A 23,231-nucleotide genomic window follows, 5' to 3' on the forward strand; every position below is an offset into this window, starting at 1 on the left:
TTAAAATGTGCTCACGATATGCTTTCAAGTACTTAGACTTGTTTACCTTCCTCATGTATAATTCATACAAAGTTATCAACAAAGTTATGCAATTCCATTCCAATGAATTGTTGTAGATCTGAAATGCAGGCCAGGCTTAGTTAAAAAAAAACTTTTCAGATTTAGAAAGAGAAAAATGCCCATGTCAAGAAATCCATTTTCCTTCTGTGTTTTAACAGCCTGTACAGTTCCATTTTGTAAGACTGAGCCTGCACGTATTCATCAGGCCACCTGGGTGTGTGTTATCTTATAACAACCCTGACTTCAAGGCCGAAGCAAAAAAAAACCCCACTAATTGGGTTGAACGGGTTCTGCTGTGTTGGTGAGAACTTTCTGCCCCCAGAAAGTCTGGGCAGATTGTTTCTACTTAGCTTGTGATTGGCTAATAGGGATCACTTCAGATTTACTAAAGGCTTTTGAGTATAAAACCGGGGTGGGGTGGGGGGGATGCCTGGTTCTTCACTTCCTTTCATTTTGCCCAGTCCAATGTTGCTTTGGAGGGTTTGCTTTCTGAGGTCCTGTGCTATCGAAGACAGATATGTATAGACTGGTTTAGTCAGTTTTGTTGCTTTGCCCTGTAAGTATTTGTTTCCAAACATTGCTCTGGTTCTTTTGTATGTTATTCCACTTCCCTTTTTTGTAAATAAACTTACCACATATCATATTTGAATGTGTGTGCTTTATTTCAGTTGGCATTGGTACTAAATCCAGAGCTTTCCTCTTGGTTGTTGCTACTGTTTAAGGTTTCAGGCTTTGAGATAGAGGGTGCCGCCTTAGGCCCTTGTTTCATAAGCCTTGGGGATGCCCCGTAAAAGTCTGAGAGTCCACTGACTGACTCAAGCTGAGTTAGATGTAAGTAGTGGTGGCAGCCTACCTTGTTGGGTTAGTGTTCAATCTGAGTAACCTTTTGTTCTTGCCAACACTGCTGGGAGTTAGGGTGCCCCCCACTTCCTCCCCTCCCATGGTGGTAGTGGTGGGATAAGATACTAAGTCTGATTTGGAATGGCACACATTTTGGTTAAGGTACGAGGGCTGAACGTGGTGTGAGGGCTGTTGGAAACTGCTACAGGAGTTTGTTATTTTGCTAGCTAGGAAAAATGCAGTCTAGGCCAAGTTCGGCTCAGGACCAAGTGCTTGGGGCCGATTCTATCCAGGCAGTCAGGGCAGCTGCAGATCTAACAACTATTGAGTAAGTCATGGGAGCTGCTGCTTCAGGAAAAGAGAGTGGGTAAGAGCTAGCCTGTGCTCCAGGAGATGTCACTGGCTGGCCTATATTGAATAAGACCCAGACAGATGAACTGGGAATGGAGGAGGAGGAGAGGGTCCCCATTCCCCCAAAGCAGATGGCTGCAAGAGCATGTGATCATCCCAAATGCAGAATAGGAAGAGGTGGACTGAGGTGCATGCATCAGGTGGTGGAGTAGGAGCAACAGCAAATTGCACTACTCCTGCCTGCACCAGGAGGGCTTGCTGCCATCTCCAGAGAGTGCTGTGGGGAGCCCCTGCCATGGCCTCTACTACGGCAAGAAAACAGCTGGTGGGGCTCTCTGGAGCAGCCACTGCCCTGTTTCCCTCACATTGCATGCTCCCCTTCCCCTTTGGTTTCGTGCTGCCGGGCTCTGGCTGGCCAAGCTCTCACAAGAGCCCCATAGCCAGGAAGGGGGGGAGGCAGGGAGAAGAAATGCGAGGAGGAGGAGGAGGTGTTCTTGCCTCAGGCAGCAAGACACCTTGGGGCAGGTCTACCTCTGCAGTAGAAATTTTGCACTACAAGTAAAGTAGATCTATTTTATTTATTTAAAATATTTGTATCCCACCCTATATAATTAAGGTCTCAGGGCAGCATACAAATAAAAGCATACAGTATAAAACAATAAATATGCACAGTTAAAAACAAATTAAACCATGAACCAAGTTAAAACAACATATAATTTAAAAGCAGTTAAAACAACGTGCCATCTTAGTGAATTTAACCATCAAAGGCGTTCTTAAAAAGCCATGTTTTTACTTGGTGTCGAAATGAAATCAAAGTTGGCTCCAGTCGGGCCTCCAAGGGGAGGGCATTCCACAGTTGGGGTGCCACAACAGATAAAGCCCTCCCCCTTGTCCCATCATAGCATATAAGTTGCATTGGTGGGATGCAGAGAAGGGCTCCTCCAACAGATCTAAAGTCTTGGGCAGGCATATATAAGGACAGGTGCTCCCTCAAGTATTGAGGTCCCATGCCATTTAGGGCTTTTAAATGTCATTACCAACACCTTGAATTCCGACTAGAAGCATATAGGCAGCCAGTGCAATGCCTTTAAGACCAGTGTTATGTGGTCTTTGTAAGATGTACCCGCCAGCAGTCTAGGTGCTGCATTTTGCACTAGGTGCAACTTCTGAGTCGTCTTCAAGGGCAGCCCCACATAGAGTGCATTGCAGTAGTCTAATCAGGAAGTTACCAGTGCATGCACCACTGTGGCTAGGTTGTCCCTGTCCAGGATAGGCCCTAGCTGGTGAATCAGGTGAAGCTGACCCCAAGTACTCCGTGCCACGGAGTCCACCTGGGCCTCCAGTGACAATGATGGATCTAGGAGTACTCCCAAGCTACGCACCTGCTCCTTCAGAGGGAGCGCCACCTCATCCAGAACAGGTCGCTTACCCAATTCCCAGACTTGGGAACCATCAATCCACAGAGCTTTCATCTTATCAGGATTCAGCTTCAGTTTATTGGCCCTCATTCAGCCCATTACAGCCTCCAGGCACTGGTCCAGAACCTTCACAGCCCCAGCTGATTCCGACGACAAGGAGAAGTAGAGCTGAGTATCATCAGCGTACTGATGGCACCCAACCCCAAAACCCCTAATGACCTCACTCAACGGCTTCATATAGATGTTGTACAGCAAGGGGGATAGAATAGAACCCTGTGGCACCCCACAGCTTAATTGCTATGGGGTTGGGTTTCTGCTTGTTGTCACTGGATTAAAATTACCTGCTGTAGTCTGGGCCTCAGCAGGTGCCCAACCCCTGTTGCTTTACCTGCCGCCAATAACAGGTGGAAGAATAAGCAATGGCAAGGTCATTGAAAGTATCTGCAGTACTGATGTAGGTACAAGAACATGACTGTAAACTGATGCTGTATGTGGATAATGCGCTCCTGATACTGATCAGTCTAAAAAACTCTGTGCTGGATAATATGGAGGGAAAGAGGCAGGGTGACTGCAGGACAGGCACGGCAACATGTGAGTACTGCACTGCAAAACAGCAAACCAGGCATGACAAGAGTGTGATAAAATGCTGGTGTGATGGAGTCCTCAGTCTCTCTGCCCCAGATCCTAAGTCTGTGAGTCTTTTCCTGTTTCCTCAATCACACACCAAATTGTTGCTTCCATTACATAATGAAATAGGCTGCATTCCTCTGGCATCTAGATCAGGAGTCTTCAGCCTCCTGAGACTGTAATTTGTCTTTCCAGGATTTCTGCCCCCTTGCTTCAAATACATAACAGGCAAAATCCAATATAGGTTTCTGAAAGGACCCCTGAGCACTGTTGTTAGACTAGTATTGTGTTCTGTGATTGCTTGGAGATGTCATAAAAGATGGAGCCGAGGTAATATTTCAAGAACTGCTGGGAATGGTCAAAGGTGGTGATTTAAAAGAAGTGAGCCCTTGGCTCTTTTCCATGCTGATCTCAGTGCTTCTAGCATCGTATGGTCACAATACTCTGTAGTAGACTCTCCTCCTTCCTTTTTAGTTAAAGAGAATAGTCTCCATTCAATTTTTGCTTTTCCTCACCCACTGGGAAAGTAGCAAGAGTGGTCCTCATTTTATTGTGCTTAGAAATATTTCATTATAGCGAAATCACATTTCCATTCAGGGCCACTTTTTGTCAATATGTAGAATCAGCTGGATAAACTACTGTAGAATTACAGGATATCATTTTGAAGCATCAGATAATGTTATAAAGATAATGTTGAAATAAACAGAAGTATTAATATAGAGAAGACTCCTTTACCTCTTGTCAGAATATACAGATGCATACCTTTGATTCTCCCACCCCACCCCGTACATGCAGACAGCAGAACCCACAAGACTCAAGAGAAGAGAGATACGGCATAATCTTTTATTTAGATAAGAAAACCACAAGAATTTATAGGAGATCTCTTGTTTTGGTGGGTCCCTCCAAGTTCCAGGAACCATTTTTCATTAGCATTCTTTTATAGAAAAGTGCATTTACAAGTGATAGAGTTAACCAGTAGTGTAATCTGCTCAATCAACTGAGTTAATCAATTACTGATTAAGATTATTTTCAGTGATTAATTGTCAATGATTAATTGCATTTGGTTGCTCAGTGACTTAGGGCTTCTTTATAGTTAGCTTGCTTTGTTCCTGGAGAGTCTTATTAGTTCTTCGTTTATTAGATTCATACCTTCAACTTGTACTTTTGCTGTAACTTGTGCCAGCTTTTGTATGCTTCTGAAAGTTTTCTTTGTAGCTACGGACTTCTCCGTTTAACTCTCCAAGAACAGATTTCTTATAGTTGCATGCCAGACTTGAGCATTCCTGGCTGTATTACCATTTGACCATCACATTTTCATTACTTACACTTGTGCTCAGGGTTACCTATTGGAAATGATGGATTCCTACATATGCTTTCCCTCGTGCCTAAGAGTGGTTTCACACAGCTGTTTCATTTCGGGTTTGTCAAACCATGTTGCATCCTAAATTATATTGTAGTGAAGACCACCCTACCTGCCTCTCCTGACCCAACAGCTGGTGCAGGCGTCTAGCATGTTCTAGAATTGCTAGTTCTCCAGTCCCAGCCATCATGTTTGGTGATGTCCCAAATATAGAAGCAGACCTTGCTACCCATTTGAAGCATTCAGATTTTGTAGCTTGATATTTTGAGGCAAATGATCAACAATTTAAAAAATCTGTGTTTTCCTAGAGCAGGGAAAGTCTGGTTTATTTCCTCCATGAGGGATTAAACGCCCTTCCACCCCCATGTACTGCTGTCCTCGCACTATGTCCTTTATTGGGGGGGGAGGTTAACAGAGGTCTTGCTGAAGAAAGATGAGGGTGGGGCGGTTCTCCTCCTCCAGCACACCGTGTCAAACTAATGGGCTGATTCAGTTGAACGACAAGAACCAATGAACTGGTTGGGGAAGGAGAAGGGACAGGGTGGGGCAGGGCAGAGTGGTTGAGCAAACAAGTAAAAGGAGTTTTCACCAGTACAGTGGTGCTATCATAAACACACATGAAAGAAACCATTAGCTTGACCCACTAATGAAACGGAGGTGGAAATTGTGGAGGCAAACCAGGGGGGGGGGAGTAAGTGTGATGGAGCCCTGAGAGCTGCATGCAGTGTGTGTTTTGTCACCCAAATTTATACAAGACATCAGAAGGGCAGTTGAGTAGTTGCACTAGGGAAAGGTGTGTGCAAAGCAACAGGCTAGGAAAGCTACTTGTTGTGACAGCTTCTTAATGGCAATCCACAGGCCCGAGAATGCCAGAGGTTTGCCACCAAGATTTGATAGCTTAAGGAGTCGAAAGTTTTCTAATGGCTGATGATCCTCACAGATGGTACTTCTCGTGTGTGTGTGTGCCGAGATTTCTCTTGAACACAATAATTCTCATCAAACAAGACGATACCATTAGCATCCAGTAGGAAATCCAGGAGATAGGATTATATTTATTTATTTGTAATATTTACATACCACTTATATGTAACAAAATCACTGGATGGTAGATAAATGGATGGATGATAAAGTGTTCCTATCATAACATTTCTACTCTTAATTAATATCTCAGGCTTGCCCTCACAGCCATTGTATCAACATAGTCATACTATAGCATGAGTAATACAGTGCTATAGAAGCAATTCCCAAAATCAGAACCAGTAAGAACTCTAAAGGAGCTGTCCAAAGTGCTGAACGCTGGCGGGGCTACCATGGAGAGGAAGGGCAGGGACATGCATTCCCACCAGTGCAGTTAATCCAATGTAAATTGTGTATCCAATCCATAACTTTAGCCCACTCAGCCTGTTTTTCTACCCGCTTGTTCAATGTTCTTCATTCTATGATTTATCATGTCCTACTCGGTAATCCATCTATCTACTAATTGTGTTCCCATCACCATAAATATAAATACCTTTGTGAATATGTAGTTCAGTTGTTTTCTTGAAGTAATTACCTATACCAACATGCTAACGAATCTATGCTGTTTTCGCTGCTGTCTCTCTTTGGGGCCATTAACAATTGTTTAAAATCCCAATAAAACATCCAATTACATTGATGTAGATAATCTAATTTTAGGAGCACCCCAATGAAAGAGCTGCAAAGTATAGGTGCCTACAGGCAGAAAGGATGCTGAGTTGAAGGTAAGTGCACACAGGAATCACTTCTCTTTGCCTAAACCATCTATATTTACTTTCATGCTTTACAAGAGTTGTGCTGTGCACTTCCTGGCTGCCATATAAACGAGTTTAATGTTCAAGCTGGTATGTTGCTCCTTTTATCTGAAAAGCTGACTGCTGAAACTCTCTAACAGATGGTGAAGAAACAGCAACTTATTTTTATTAAGAGTATTATTTTAACTTTTATATCTTCTTGAAGTCAACAGCACCAATTGTGATCGGTAGCATACGTCTGTTGAGCAACTGACACTGCCAGACTAAACATATTTTCCTGCCTCTGCTGGAGAGACCATGTCCTTTGCTTATCTGCAGTGGTGTAAATTAATCTACATTATGAGATCAATCCAGATTTATGCTGGAATCACTGCACTGACAGAAGTGGACTTCCTCACTCCTAACAGCAGCCCTTCCAGCCCCCTACACAAAGAGTCAGGACACCCTGTGAGCTGGGGTGGGTGTGGGTGTGGGTGTGTGGAGGGGAAGGGGGATCCCACTCCAAATTGTGTGCAAGTGGGTCCTTTCCTTTTCCAGAAGGCAAATCGTGGCTCCATTCCTGCATTCAGGATTAATTAATCTCTGCTCTTTATTACTCAGAAACTCAGCTTTTTGCTTCTAGATTTTTAAAAAAGATCAAAGTAAAGCCATCTGTTTGCTCACTATCATTTCAGCTTTAGCAATGACATTATGCAGCTGGAGAAGCCCATGTTTCACAACTGGCCCTACCACTAGGCGGACTGATGCTGGGGATCAAAGGGTGGTAGTCGAAGACAGAGCTGTGTGTGCAATGCGGCTTGCCCTGCATCCCCAAGCTAGCTTGCTGCCCTCAGGTACAGTGGAGGATGCTGTCCTGTCATCACGGTTGAAGTAAGATTCAGCTGCCGCCCTGGTCAGCTTCTGTATGTGGAATGGGGAGGCCATCATTTTGTTCTTTGCCTCAGACACCAAAACATCTTGGGTTGGGTTTGTCATGCTTATTCATGGTTTAATTGTGCCAAACATTCCCAGAGCATCTCTCTGAAATGGATTTTTAATTCCAGGGTGAAATTCTGAAGTATCCAAGTCATAATAATAAATAAAAGGGTGCCGCAGAGCCTATCTAAAGAGCTCCCCCTCCTAACTGAATAGAAGACGAGCCCTGCTGGATCATATGAAAGCTCTATCTAGCATTCTGCTCCCACAGTGGCCAACCAAATGTCCACGGGAAGCCCACAAGCTGGACATTTGCACAATAGCACCCTCCTGCTTGGGTTCTCCAGCGACTGTTATTCAGAGGCATACTCAATAACTACAGCCCTCCCCCCAACTCCATGCCACATACACACATTTGGGACTCGAGACAGTGTTTTCATTTTGAGGGTTTGGCAAGCCTGAGGCCTGGCACTTCTCATTTTAAAAATTAACTATTGATGATCATTGAATGCAAGAGATTGGAGGAAATCAAAACGAGCTGTTGGAAAATGGAATCGTAAAAATAATATTATTTCAGAAATCCACAAAACCTGAGTTTTCCATTGCCGATAATACCCAGAGCTGCTCTAGGAAATATATCAGTGAATAACACAATGGGTAAAAAGTCCTATTGTGACAAGTTAAGAATAGGTGCTCATCTTTTCTTGTAACTACAGGATGCCTTCTCTTACACAGTTTATCCTTCTGCCAGCATCATATTTCTCTTAGCTCAGAATCTCAAAGTAAAGCAGAGGGCCACTTTGTTTACCTAGCCTATTTACTTCTGTTGATGGATTGTACACTAACATCATAAAAAAAAAGTCTTGAGGGAATAAAGAAAACAACCTTTCATTTGAGTCCTGCTGTGTTCTCTCTCTCTCTTGCAGGAAACATTTCTTTTCTCCAGTCCTCAAGGTAAAATCTAGGAAACTTTTCTACTTTTGCATACATTTTGTTGTGTCTTACTAAAATAAATTATAATTCTCTAATTAAATTGACTTGAATGCATAGTCTAAGAGAGAATGCTGTTTTTTCCTCTCCTCTGGTCATTTGAGAGTAGTAAAGTGACTACTTTATATAGTAATCAGAAGACTCTTTTCCTCTAAATAACCAAACATTTCACATGGCTGAAAAGAAACCTTCGTGATGCAGTTACATAATTGACACCTGAGCTGTCCAGTTTAAGAAATTGGGAAGTTTCCAAACGGCAACACCAATGAAGCAGCTCTTCAAGGACCTCATTACATGATTTGCCTCATTCGGTAAATATTGGGCCCAAATGCACAACAACCTATATTTCAGTGGATGATCACATGGATTTTGCATGCAGAATGCACTCTTTAACACTATTTGCCAGGCTTCTTGCTGATTCATGTAATCAATGGGATTTCTGTGTTCTGCATGGACTTAAAACTGGTGCCAAATGATGATGATGATTTACCCTACAGCCAAAGCTCTCAAGGCAACATAAAAAGAATACATTAAAACCAATGATAAAACACATTAAAATGTTTTTAAGTTCTAAAATCAGCAATAATAATTTAAAGTGATTTTAAAAGAAGATATAAATATCCAAGCAGCTAAAACATGGACAGAGATTATTTCAAAATGCAACAAAAAAAAATCATTAAAAATTAAAACAACCTTCTAAAAGGTCTTTTAAAAGGCCCAAGAGAATAAAATGGTCTTTGCCTGGTGCTAAAAAGTCAGTGAAGTAGGGGCCAGGCAGATCTCTCTAGAGAGGGTAATTGGCAATTTGGAAGCCACCTCGGAAAAGGCCCACTCATGAGTAGCCATCCATTGAATCTCAGGCATGATCTACTTTACTGCTTTATAACAGTATTGACAACTGTTGGGGCCTAGGACACATTCCATATACCGTTTTCAACCCACTTTCGAAGTGTTATATTGTGCTTGGTGTAGTTCTAGCCTCAGTTTGTGGGGAGGCACTTGGAACAGGGCTTCAGATGTCATACCCATTAACTCTAGGAAAGCATACTTGGACTTACCTGGCTATAGATACAGTTACAGATAAGGGCAATGTCAATCATCCTTTATTAACAAGAAATGCAGGAAGATTGGTGTTCCTTTCATGGGAAATGCTGAAAAGTAGGTCACGCAAACCACAGGTGTAAGCAGACATGTTTGTTCAAAACATTACTGGAGAAAACTGCTTTTCAAATCTGTACACAAAGTTAGACTTTGGCATCAGATGAGTAATTAGTATATGTAATGTTGGAAGAAAGAGCATCTTACTATCCTTTGGATGTTGCTGTGTATATTAACAGGTCAAAGTTTCATGGATAGTAATTCTTGGGTTATTAATTCCCTGGTAAAAGAATGTTGGTTGGGATATTCGCTGTTCCTTTAGTGCCATCTCTAATTGTCAAAATGTATAACTTCTGGCCCTTTTAAAGCTCTGAAATGGGACAACATTTCCCAGGCATTGTAACACTATGATGGAAGTACTGTGATGATTAAGAACATAAAAAGAGCCATGTTGGATCAGACCAAGGATCCATCTAGTCCAGCATCTATTCACACAGTGGTCAACCAGCTGCCCATGGGAAACCCACAAGCAAGACATGTGTGCTACCACACCCACCCATGTTGCCCAGCAGCTGGTGTACATAGGCATACAGCCTCTGATACTGGAACTAACACAGAGCCATTAGGACTAGTAGCCATTCATAACCTTGTCCTCCAGGAGTTTGGCTACCCCACACACACACCTTTTAAAGCCATCAAAATTGGTGGCCATCACTACATCTTGTGGTAGAGAATTCCATGGTTTAACTACCTGCTGTGTGAAGAAGCACTTCCTTTTGTATGTCCTGAGTCTCCCACCAATCAGCTTCATGGGACGACCCTGGGTTCTAGTATTTTGAGAGAGGGAGGAAAATGTCTCCCTATCCACATTCTCCACACCATGCATGATTTTGTACACCTCTATCATGTCTCCCCTTAGGCTCCTTTTTCTAACTTAAACAATCCCAGCTCATAGGGGAGTAGCTGCACCCCTTGATAATTTTAGTTATCCTTTTCCATACTTTTTCCAGCTCTACAATATCATTTTAGGTGCTGCGACCAGAACTGTACACAAGATTCTACACAGAATTCTCAGGAAGTCCATAGGGAGGAGAAGGAACAGTGCTATAATGCTTTTAAAAAGAAAAGAAACAAAAATTAGATGATTTCAGTCATTTAAGTTCCAACTCCAGAGGCAAAGAAATGGAGAGTTGAACAACACATTAGCTAATTGTGTAGCATGTTGCTGAGCTCATCTCTACATTAAGGAAAAAAGCCCACATTCTTACTGAGGTTTCTTCTTCTGGAGTCTTTCTGCATTTATGACATGCTCCTTTAGATGGTTACCATGTGATTTTGAATTGAAAACTTCCCCCTCAGCAGTGCTATTAAGTTCAATGAAACAGCACTATTGAATAGCAGAAATATAGTGCTATGGCAGCTTTACATGCTGGAGATATCCCGTGATTATTTTAAATACTACATTATCTCTGGCCTTGGCTAAACCTAAGGTTTATCCCGGGGTCATCCCAGGGTCATCCCTGCCTGCTCCCAGGATATCCTGTGTGTCATTTACATGAACAGGGATGACCCCGGGACGATCCCGGGATAAACCTTAGGTCTAGCTAAGGCCTCTGTGTGTTTTTTAAAAGCGAGGTTACAGGGAAAAGCATGGGAGACATCCTGGAGGTTGACAATGTCATGTAATTGACATGGAAATGTCTGTGAGTCCATGAATCACAAGTGTGCAATAAATCGCCCATGTAGTGAAGCTCTTATTTTCTACTCCCATTGAAGCAAATTTAGCCCCAAATTGGGATCAGGACCATGCTGCTCTGGGAGGGTAGTATTCCACCTCCCATGCCTGTTTTTCCCCAAATCCACCCTCAATCCCCACACAGGAAGGAAGGAAAAAATCCTCTATTGGTTCTAATGGAGAATTTAAAAAAGAAATTAAGCCCCCTGTAAACTGTCTGCATGCGGGGGGGGGTGAAAAATGAGTGAGGGGAAGCACCATGTTTCTGATCCAATTCAGGTCTGCGCACATTTACACAAGAATAAAAAGTATCTCAGCCACATGCTACACGATTAGCATAATGAGTAGTTTAGCTGGGGCATAGGACAATTAAGAAACTATTGGTCATTTATCCCTCAATTGTGATCAACAGAAGAAATAAAATAAGCAGGAACCTGTTTATTTAAAAGCACAGGAGCACAGAAAATTTCCAGTAGTGCAAATAAATAAATAAATAAATAATGGGCATATACCAGACCCGGGGTGGGGGAAGGGTGGACAGCACAGAAAGCACTGGATTGCAATTCTCTGACAACAACATTGACTCTAGGATGACTTACATATACAAGTGCACATCTATCTTTGATCAGGCTGAAGGGGTGTGATCCGCTTCGCTTAGAATCGGAGAAGCAACAGCAAATTGGAGTGATCCTCCTCTGCCTGAGGCAGAAGAGAAGCAAATCGGGGGGCTGGAGAAGCATGGTGAAGAGAGGCGAACATAAGCGGAGCGCTCCTCTTTTCGCAGAGCGATCCGCCCGCCATTTTGGATTTTTTTAGCCCATAGGATTGCATTGCGGAAAAGATTAGCGGATTTTTTTTTGTTTTTCAAGCTATCTATTTGAAACTTGGTGTGCTTAGAGAGTCATGGCAGGGTCATTTTGAGCCTATTTTCAGCACTCTGCGTGGTGCGGTTTGCTTGCTATATATTTTTTAAAAATAGGGTAAAAAAGCGGGAGAGGTACCTTTTTGAAGTGCTGAGAGGCAGATTCAACTCCCAGTCATGATCACCTGATGAAGCATCCTCCAATCCCAAAGTTGGAAGGGGGGATAGGCAAAACGGGATACTTAGTAACTTGGGATACTGAGAAACTTCTCTTTCTTAGTCTCTGAACGGACTTTTCCCAGTGTTTTTTTAAACAGTAGCCCCACCAAATGCACAAACACAACCTGAAATCATATACTAAGCAAATAAATAACAGATAGGAAACACAGCACTGCTACCCACCCTAACCTTGGTGAACAACTGAATAGATGTGGTGCAAGGGGATGAGGTCCCCTAGGGCATGTGGATGTGCCCAGTGCACACACTGGCCTGCCCTTGGAGGGTCATCCGAACACTCCAAAGCTTAAACAATCTAGAACTTCAAGAAGCTAATGCCTGTCATGAGTTGAAGTGTCAGGTGGCTTCTTAAAGACTGGTACTTACTTAGGGCCAGTCAAATTGGCATATCCCCCTCCCCCTGGGCACATCCACTTTCCTCTTACTGGTAAAAGACAGACATAGCATTTTTTAAAAAAATTCTTCTTGTTGTTTATTCAGCAACACTGCTGCTTTTAATTCCACCCCTTTGTTTATTTATTTATTTATTACATTTTATATTTATACACCCCACAGCCCAAGCTCTCCTGGCTTTTCCTCTTCAGTGAAGTCAGGCAGGCTTTCATTGTGGTTCAACTCCTTGTTGTTGTTGTTGTTGTTGCTATTAATATTAATTAGTACTGCTATTATTAACATTATTTTGTTGTTTAATAATGGCTGTGATCACAATGCAGTCAATCATTGCGCAGTCAATCATGTTCAACCCCACAAGCCTCCGGCATGCTTGCTCCCAGTGCTGCCTGTCCTCCTCCTTTGTGCCCGCCTCGCAGGGATGGTTTGTGTGTGTGTTGCTTTGACTCAGGGGATAAGTCCTTCCTGTGCTCACTTAGACTTTTTGAAGTTCCAAATACATTTTTCAAGTGTGGAAGAAGATTTCATAGGTTTATCTCTACTCCCCAATTCATGGCATGTTGGGATTTCCTTTGAAATGGCCCCGTTGAGCTGTCTGCAGCTTTAAATCCCTGAGATACTGGGGTGTCCGATTTTCAAAAATTCCCAAAAAATCAGGGGAGGCTTGGATTTGCTTGAGGCTTGGCATGCATGTGTATACATACATGAGGTGTCATGGTGCCTAATTTGACATTTCTAACATGAAAATTGACAGAGTTCTAGCATGGGACTTAATTTGGGGTGAGTTAAAAGGTTAAAGCCCCGCCAAAAATCAGGGGATGATGGGATTTGCTTGAAACTTGCCATGAATGTGGATCTAGATGGCATCTGTGAGGGTGCCTGCTTCAAAGTTTTTTATCTGTCAAAATGTCAGAGAAAATCCCATGTCTGAAAATGGGGTGTCCGATTTTCAAAAATTCCCCAAAAATCAGGGGACGCTTGGATTTGCTTGAGGCTTGGCATGCATGTGTATTCATGCATCAGGTGTCATGAGGTTTCTAACATTAACAGAAAAAAAGTTGTAGGCTTTTTTGGATTTTAATGCAAGTCTATGGGGGGGAAAGCGGAGCTCGGATCCGGATCCGGAGCTTCGCAGCGAACCGGAGTGGACTGTAGGCGGATCGGATCAGAGTGGAGTGGACCCAATCCGGAAGTTGCAAAACACTAAAATGGTTGCAAAACATGGGAGAGGCCCTGGAGGATGACACCATTGTGAAACAGACCCACTAAGTAATGTAAGTGAGGAATCACAGGTGCACAATAAGTGTCTCATATAGGAAGGCTCCTAGGATAGATCTACACCAAGCAGGATGTGACACTTTGAAAATGTTTTGAAAATTGTATATGGAGTGTGTCCTGGGTCCCAACAGTTTTCTCTACTGTTACAAACCGTTTTAAAGCAGTAGTGCAAATCCTGTCCTAGTCATTATTAGTCATGATGGCTATAGTTAACATCCTTCAGGTTCAGAAAAAGCAGAGTTCAGAGGTTTCATGTCATGTTTGTATATGTTCCTATGCTGTTCTTACGCCTAAATGTATTGATCTTGCCAAAATAAAGAAATATCCGTCAATGAATTGTATCTATGGGGGGAGCACTCTAAAAAAGGACACTTTTAAAAAGATGATGACATGTGCAAAACCAATAGTTCTGAAAAGAAAAGAATACTTTCTTTGTATATGTGCACACAGTTGCACATGTCGCATGTAGTAGTGTCTTAGAAGAGTCCCTTGCATAGAAAGGAATGACTTTTCAAAGATCAAACAAGTCATAGACGCACACACAGAGAGAGAGAGATTTAGGAAAATAAAAATTGGCTGCCCAATTAATCAGATGCATTTTTTTTATGTTTTATGCTGCAATCCTGAACATATTTACCGGGGAGTAAGTCCCACTAAACAGAATGGAATTTACATCTGAGTAAACATGGCAAGGAATGAGCTGAAAATGCTGCCTCCCCACCTGAAATATACAGTTCAAGTCACACAAACACATGCACACACACACACACACACACACACACACACACACACACACTCCTTCTACACCACCTCCATTGGACTGTACGACCTTTACAAGTAAGCCTGTGCTGCTCCAGAGCGTATTCATTTCAGTGGAATTTGCACAGGACCTGTGCTTTGTTGCCCTGGAAAACAGAGACACTGGCAGAGAGGGGTATTCATGGCCAGGGGGTGGGTTTGTTTCTCCTCCCATACCTATCAGCTATTCCCCATATAGCTCCCCTGTGAGAGTCTTCCTGGCTGTAGAGATGTCTCCCCTGCTTGCTTGACTGTTCCTTGAGGCAGGACTCCTAAGCCTTCTTTCCCAATCTCTTAAGAAAACTTCCCACACCAATGCATTGTGTAAAGCATGAAGCTTAAGTCAATGTATTCAAACGTGCACCATTTGCATGCTTTGTGCTGATTGCAGCATTTCAGATTTGTCACCGCAGAATTAGGAGCATTTGTTGTGGTTGATCCTGTTCAGCATTGCAGAACCTGGAACAGCAGAGAGCCTGGGAGCTGACTGATCATATCTGGCAAAGAGCAATTGTGGGAAATAGTTTCAATAAGGGAGGGAATGAAGAGGCTGCCCAGCTTTTGAAACAGCTTCCTCTATCACCTTCCTTTAACCGCAGCACTTAACAGGTGATTTCATCTTGGGAAAGCATCAAATCTCTGTTAAAGGGACAAGAGCTGGCCAAGCAATGTTTTTCCTGGCCCCGTTGGCCAACCTCAGCAGGATATCTGGGTTCAACATTAAAACCTGGCTCAAAGACTGAAGTAACTATCTGGCAGTCACAAGATTGGAGGCTGCTACCTGGCGCGAAAAAGAGATGTCATGGCTACTTGCCACTTGCTTAGTCCAGCTACCAAGGACTGAATATATGTTGAGGGGCATCCATGCACTTCCAAGTCTCTGCAAGAAGCAATAATTGTGCTGCCACCTTGTGTGCAATAAGAGAACATCAGGAAACGTAAGCCATGGTTGTACGAGCATGAAAAGAACAGTGAGTGTGCCAACATGTTCTGGTGCCTTCCGGATGGTCGGACCACAGATCCCAAGTTGGCTAGGACTGATGGGAGTTGTAATCCAAAACAGCTGGGGGGCACCAGGTTGTAGACTGCATCCTATTTTATTAACCTCATTGCTTTGAAAACTGTGAGTACTACTAAGGGAATAGTGAAATGGGCGCAATATTCTTTTGGTTGGAGGTTAAAATACTAAATAAACTTGATACTGGAATAGATACTTGTCTCATGTTGGATTCCTCGGGATTTAATTAAAAAGTCTTGTGTTATGTTTTAGAAATCATTTTAGTTTTGATTAGAAAAAGTGTAATTTTTATACATGCAGCACCTGGTGAAATTCCCTCTTTATCACAGCAGTTAAAGCTGCAGGAGCCCTGCCCTCTTTTGTATCTGGTCAAGAGGGCAAGGGCTCTTGCAGCTTTAACTCTTGTGATGAGGGAATTTCACCAGGTGCTACATTAATACAAATGACACCTGCTGAAATTCCCTTTTTTATACAACTGTTAAAGATACAGGAGGCCTGTCCTCCTTTCCATATGGTCACCCGATGTGCTAGAAGTGGACACCAGCTGCTAAAAATGGATTATCTGGATAGTAATAAGAAAAAATTGAGAGTGGCTGGATCAAGACAAGACACTGGGCTTGATTCCTTTTTTTAAAAAAAGTCTTGTTTCCCCACCACCACCGCTATTGTCAACGTGGGTTTTTACAATAAAAATATTGCTTTCACTTTGTGGCTAAGAAAAGTAGAGAATGCCTTAACCTATACATTCCTCACTGGGCCCTGAGATAAGGGAGTGAAATCCTGCACCCTGAGCTATCCTTTAGGCAGGGGAGGCTGGTGGCTACGATGTCAGTGGGGTGGTGAATCTGATCCGGGTTTCAGTTAGAACCAGCCAGAACTCTAAAGGAGATATCCAATGTCAATGGGGTCAAGGATTCATGACCCCATTGACATCAGAACCACCAGCTTTCACTGCCATTACGGAAATATATTCTAGCAATGCATTGGGCAGGTGCTGTTGGTGGTGACCCCACTCTATGGAAAAGTCTCCCAAGGGAGGTTTGTCAGTCAGCCTCAATGTTCCCCAGAAGGTAATTTTTTTTTAAAGAACTGGTTCCTATTAAGTTAAGTTTTTAAGGGTGCGTGTTTAAAAATAAATTCTTCAACTCCCAGCATCCCCCAGGCAGTATGACTAAACATTCTGTCTAAACACGCATAGGATAGAGCCCTGACTAGTGTTTATTTATGTGTATTATTCTTACTCATTCAGTTTCTACACCACTTCTCAGCAGAGTCTATAATGTCATTTGTAAAACATAACACACCATGCAAAATACATCACATTCCATCAATACAATTTAAAACTTTAAAAATACACCCAAACACGTTGGTTTTGCATCCAGAGAATAATGAGTGGGAATCTGCTCCCGGGATGCTTTTGGTTGCAGAAATGGCGACAGGAACCATGTTCACTGATTCTTCCTCTCCCCTTTAGCCCCACACTACCTCCAGAAAATCTGCGCTGGAGGGCTGTAGAACCTCTGGAACAGCAGGAGAGAGTGCAGCGGGCGACAGGGGGGAAATTCTGCAAAAATGGTCATTCCCCTAACACCAGCAAAAATCTCCACTGGATTTTAGTCCCTTCTGAAAAAAGCGGGAACCCTTTCATTTGCTGAAGGAAAATTCAGGATCCAGGCCTTTATAACAAAAATAACAAAACTGCACTAACATCTGGGATTTCTAGTACATACTTCTCTGCTCCCCAGATATTTTCGTATGAGGGGGGAAAGCCTACATGTGGGCCCTGCCTCAACTCCGCTTTAGTGCACACCTCACACATTGCCTCCTTAATGTACCCTAATTTGGTATAGATATAGATGGACTCCCTCTGAAGGAGCAGTTCTGTAGTTTGGGGGTGCTCCTGGATCCATCTTTGTCACTGGAGACCCAGGTAGCCTTGGTGGCCTGGAGCACCCATTATCATAGAATCATAGAATAGCAGAGTTGGAAGGGGCCTACAAGGCCATCGAGTCCAACCCCCTGCTCAATGCAGGAACTTCAGTTGATACACCAGCTATGCCCATTCTTGGATAGGGATAGCCTAACCACCGTAATTCATGCACTGGTAACCTCACCATTAGACTTTTGTAATGCTCTCTGTGTGGGGCTACCCTTGTGTGTGGTTTGAAAACTGCAGCTTGCCCAGAATGCAGCAGCTAGGGTGCTCACTGGGGCACCTAGCTCTACCCACATGAAACCAGTGTTAAAAGAACTGCACTGACTGTCTATTAGCTACCGAGCCACGTACAAGGTTATGTTATTATCGTATAAATCCCTAAACAACTTGGGACCCTTATATACACCCAGACGACATTTATGATTATGTCAGAGGAGGTCCAGCTCATCATTCCAAAATGAACAGACTGTCATCATCAAGAACCTCGACTGCAGACCTTCTCGGTAGCGGCACCCACCCTCTGGAAAACCCTCCCTCCTGGGGTTCAAGAGGCAGAAAACGTAACATCCTTAAAACGCCTCCTGAAAACATATCTTTTTAAACAAGCTTTCGCTGGACTCTAACTTATTCTGGTTTTATATGACATTTTAAAATTTTAAGTTTTAAATCTTGATTTTTGTATAATATGATTTTAATTGTAAACTGCCCAGAGAGCCTTGGCTGTTGGGCAGTATAAATTGAAAGAAAGAAAGATGTGGCAGCCATAGCAGCTGCAGAACACCAAAAGGTCCAATTAGCTTGTTTTCAAAGTAATTTTGCCTCCATTTAGTGCTTTGGTAGTCACTGCAGAGCACTAAAAGAGTCAAACTTAGCTTGTTTCCAAGCTAATTTTGACATTTGGGCATTCTGTAGCCACTAAGGATGCTTTAAAAAAAAAGTTTTATAGTGCCTGCAAGGAGAGGTGCAGCCTGGAGAATTGGGCAAAATGGATCCTAATCCCAGACCTCCTAACTTTTCTGATCTCTGCTATAGAGAAACCCATTGGACTACTTTATTGTCCCCAAAAGAAGGCAGTGAAATAGCCATACCGATCTCCCTTGAGAGACTGTTCAAGCCATGGGGTGTCTGGAGAAAACTCTAGTATTCTAGTGGTGCGATGGTAAATTTTGAAGTGCAGGCACTCATCATGTCATTCCCCATAGTTATGCTCTCACAGAGAATCCAAAAATCCAGGCAGCTGTGTTGATCCATATCAGCGAACCAGTTCAAGAAGTTTTCATCTCCACTGGCCACCACAAAATACAGCAGGGATAGCTCACAACAATATATTGTTGCTGGGGGAATATGTTTTTTGTGAGGATTAAAGCTGAGGATTGCAGAGGGGAAAGGGAATTCTGGGGTGCGGGGGTGGGGGGGCAGATGACATCAGCATCCCTGCTAATCAAAAAGTACCAGTGCTGCATCTCTGTGAGCCTTGATTCCACTACACCAATGAGCTCTAGTGATCACTGCCAGCTGATACCCTTATGATCAATGGCAGAACTGTCAGTGGCAGGCAGCATCCTCATTAGGTGAGTTGAAAGAATGAGCTGGGGCATAAAAGAGAAGGCAACATAGACTAGCTTTCTTGGCAATGGTGTCACACCACTAGAACTGTCTGTCTAAGGAAAACTGGGGCGGATCCGCACGTCAGCCCCAGAGCGCATTTATGCGACTCTAGGGCACCCCAGAAACGATAGTCTGTACTTGCCTGTAAAAAGAAACTAGGAAGAGACGGAGACGCCGCCGACGCCCAGCTCTCCCCTGCCGGCTCCTCGACCGGGACGGAGAGCTCGGCGGAAGAAGGTTGGGTGGACAGCGGAAGAAGCTCTCTACCCCCACCTTCTTCAAAAATTGCTCTCCGAGCCGGCCGGGGAGAGCTGTGTGGCGGCAGCGGCGTCTCCGTCTCTTCCTAGTTTCTTTTTACAGGCAAGTACAGACTATCGTTTCTGGGGTGCCCTAGAATCGCATAAATGCGCTCTGAGGCCGACGTGCGGATCCGCCACTTCTTTGTCCTGACTTAGGAGATGGGTAAAAACTATCTGCCTTAGGAGGGCTTCCTCACCCTCCTCCTTGTAACAGCTTGCCAGATCTGTCCATCCTTTCAAGTCAAAACGGACAGAAAATATAAATAAAATAAATAAATTTAAGATGGAGTGTTTTCATGCTGCTGGCGGACATTTGATTTCACCTGGTTTTAAAGGTGTATTCTTAGCGTGTGGTTTTATATCTTAAATCTGGATCCACATCACCTCAAGCATTTGAAAGGAAGGCACTGAATAACTGCAGCAAGTCAATCAAGCAATCGGCTTGTTTTAAAGCTTCAGCCAACTGCTTGTTGTCCATTGTCAAATAACACATAACATTATCATGAAAGCCTCTGGTGTTTTCTGCTGCACATTCGGGCATCAGGAGTCCAGCAGCATCGAAAGAATAATGCCAATGAAAGGGACCCTTTTGCATTCGCTTCCCACGGCACGCACTGGACAAGTCAGCACAGCATGTTTCACTGAAACAATGAACTCTCCTTTTCAACTCTCTGGCATTTTGGCAGAGCTGCTGATGGATCAGAAATCCAGAGTACAAGTTGTTTGCCGTGCTGAAGCCTACTTTTGTTTCATCAGGCAGACACTGCTGAAACTGTGCCTGCCGTCAATAGCAAACTTCCTAGGGCATATTTACATGTCAGCATGCGTGTACGTGAGCCTTTGCTCATTCTGTGATTACAAATGTAAGCACCTACTATTTCCAGCCTGACAGGCTGCCAAAAGCCTTGTATATAAGTTGGCATGAGAGACTTCTCCCGTGCCCATTCATCGTATTAGCAAGGCTCAATAAAAAATGACATCTGAGGCCAAATGCGTTTAATCCGCTCTTTTTTGTGTGTGCATGGTTTTCTAGAGCTTTTAACTGGTGACTTCACCAGTCTTTCCATAAATCCCCATTGTGGAGCATTTCACATGGCATACTTAGTTTAGTTTAGTTTCCAACTCCTTTGGAGCTGATGGTAAATCAGACAAAACCTCAGAGCAGAACAGATGCAGTTTAAAGGTTCTGAAATGAGACTGGCCTAACTCTTCCCTGAAATAAATGACTAATTCAAATCTACAACCTAAGTGTGTTATCTTGCTAGAGTCCTAGGCAGTTCCCCCCCAACCCATATTTACTTATTATATTTTACTTGCTTTACTGATTTGTTTATTATTTGTATTATGTGTGCATGTTGTGAACAGAAGAACATAACAACAGCCCTGCTGGATCAGACCGAAGGCCCATCTAGTCCAGCATCTGACTTCCCACAATGGTCAAACAGATGCCTATAGCAAGCCCACAAGCCATAGACTTCTCCCTCTGTGGTTCCTCCGTGATTGGTATTCAGAGCATGGTGCCTCTGATCCTTGAGCCAGTATAAAGCCACCATGGTCTTAGCTAGACGGGGCGAAATCCCAGGGCGATCCCCGGGATCATCCCTGTGAGTCCACATGATGAAAAGAATTACCCATGTTTTTGCATAAAATGATGTCTCATGGACAAGCAGGAATTCGTGAGTGCTGAGTCGTCCAAGCTTGGGAGTTCACAAGCTGGGTGACAACCCACCGAGTTTGAGCCCCAAACCAAATTCCTCCGACATCCCTAACATCGCATTGGAAGAGGAACAGGTGTATACACCCCTGATGTTGTGCATAGCATTATTCAACCCTGTAATCATGATGTTGGGGTAGATATGGGTCATATCCTTTCTCATCAATAGCTTTTCCATTGTGCCTCCTGTCAAATTCCAAGCTATAGACTTGGACAAGACACACTTTACACTTATTTCTATTAGTTAGAGATACACAACTGTGAGTGGGATAGAAGCATGGCCAGTATGCAATTCTGGTGCTACTCAAATATCTATAATGTGCATTCTACATTTTATAGGTGTCTGTTGGTGTTCTCTAGATTATGCATTAAAAAAAACCTCCAGCCATTATTAGATACATTGACTTGATAATCTCTTCCACAAAGATTTAAGACACAGCCCCTGGGGTCAATCAGCCAGTAATGGGAGGCAAGAGATAATTAAAATGCTTGTATCTATGCAGTAAGTGCTTCACCAGATTGCTAGAGAATATTCCATATGTTTATTTGCTTTTATCATTTTCAAAATGCATCTTCAAGCCAGTATTTTATAGCGGCCAGCTTAATAAACAAGTTAAAATGGCTTTCGATCCTCTCTGGAAGAGCAAATAATAATGACTCCTTTGCAGTTGTGCAAAGCCCAACTACTTTTGCTGCAGTCCTTTAAAGAACAGGAAATGGCTGTTGTCTATACTTCCAGGATTCCTTAGAACAGGAACAGACAACATGTGGAACTCCAAATGTTTTGGCCTACTATTTCTATCATCCCTGGCCATTGGCTATGCTGGCTAGAGCCGATGGGAGTAGTAGGCCAAAACATCTGGGAGGCCACAAGTTGCCCAATCCCTGCTTTAGGGTGATCTCATAAGTCATTTGATAAAAAGTGTTATTTCTCTTAAAAACCTACAATAAGCTAGGAATGGGAGAATCAGCAACGCTCACTGACAATCTCCAAGCTCCACCTGGAAGATGAAATTGCCATGCCCCCATTTTCTTTAATTACAATCTGTTTTTCTTTTCATTTCAAGGGGGAGGGAGTTCACATTTTGGAACAATTTTTTGAAAGAGTGCACCCAAATGTGTATTTCCCCCGCAATAGACTTTAGCATGAAAATGCACTTTAAAAAAAATCCCTTTATAAATTGTGAATTTTTCTAAAGTATGCATTTTGTGGATGTAAGTTTAAGAATATGTGTGCTATCTCCAAAAACAGTGCTCCTCCTTGTGTTTGAGATTGCAAACAGGGCAAAGTTGAGTTAAAAATCAAAATGAAATTCGCATACATCCCTACTATAATCTGATTACATTATCAGAATAAGAAACGGTCAGTTTCTGATGCAATTACCAAAGAGGAAATACAAGGCTCCTGTTGTCTAGTTAGTACAACCACAACTTGTATTGAACTATAAGGCATTTTACAGATACTAATACTAAATATTAATAGTAATTGAACTTGGGAAAGTTGGATATGAAGTTGGGCAAATCATTTTTCTTTTAGGGTCACCAATTTGCCTTCTGGGAAATGGGTGTTTTGTCACCATGGCAGCCTTTTGTGAGAGCACACTCCTAACGTTCCAAATGTGCCCACCAACCCAAGAAGATTAGGAACCACTGCTTTATGTAAATGTTTATGACGTATATGGCGGGTATGGATGATCAGTGGGGGAAACTGTGCAGTATGGATTGTTTCCCCCACCTCCGCATGTGTTACTCATGTGCCTGGCATTTGCTTAATTACCTGTGCTGTCTCTTCTGGACCCAGCACACAGTGGGACAGGAGTGGCTTCTAACCCACTACCCAACCTCTACTGCAAGCCATGGGTTATGTGTGAGTTAGAATCCACCCTCTGCATGCCAGGTTCACCAGGTTCACACAACATGGAAACCCG

This window comes from Elgaria multicarinata, chromosome 2, assembly GCF_023053635.1.
Source record: "Elgaria multicarinata webbii isolate HBS135686 ecotype San Diego chromosome 2, rElgMul1.1.pri, whole genome shotgun sequence".
Classification (NCBI taxonomy): domain Eukaryota; kingdom Metazoa; phylum Chordata; class Lepidosauria; order Squamata; family Anguidae; genus Elgaria; species Elgaria multicarinata.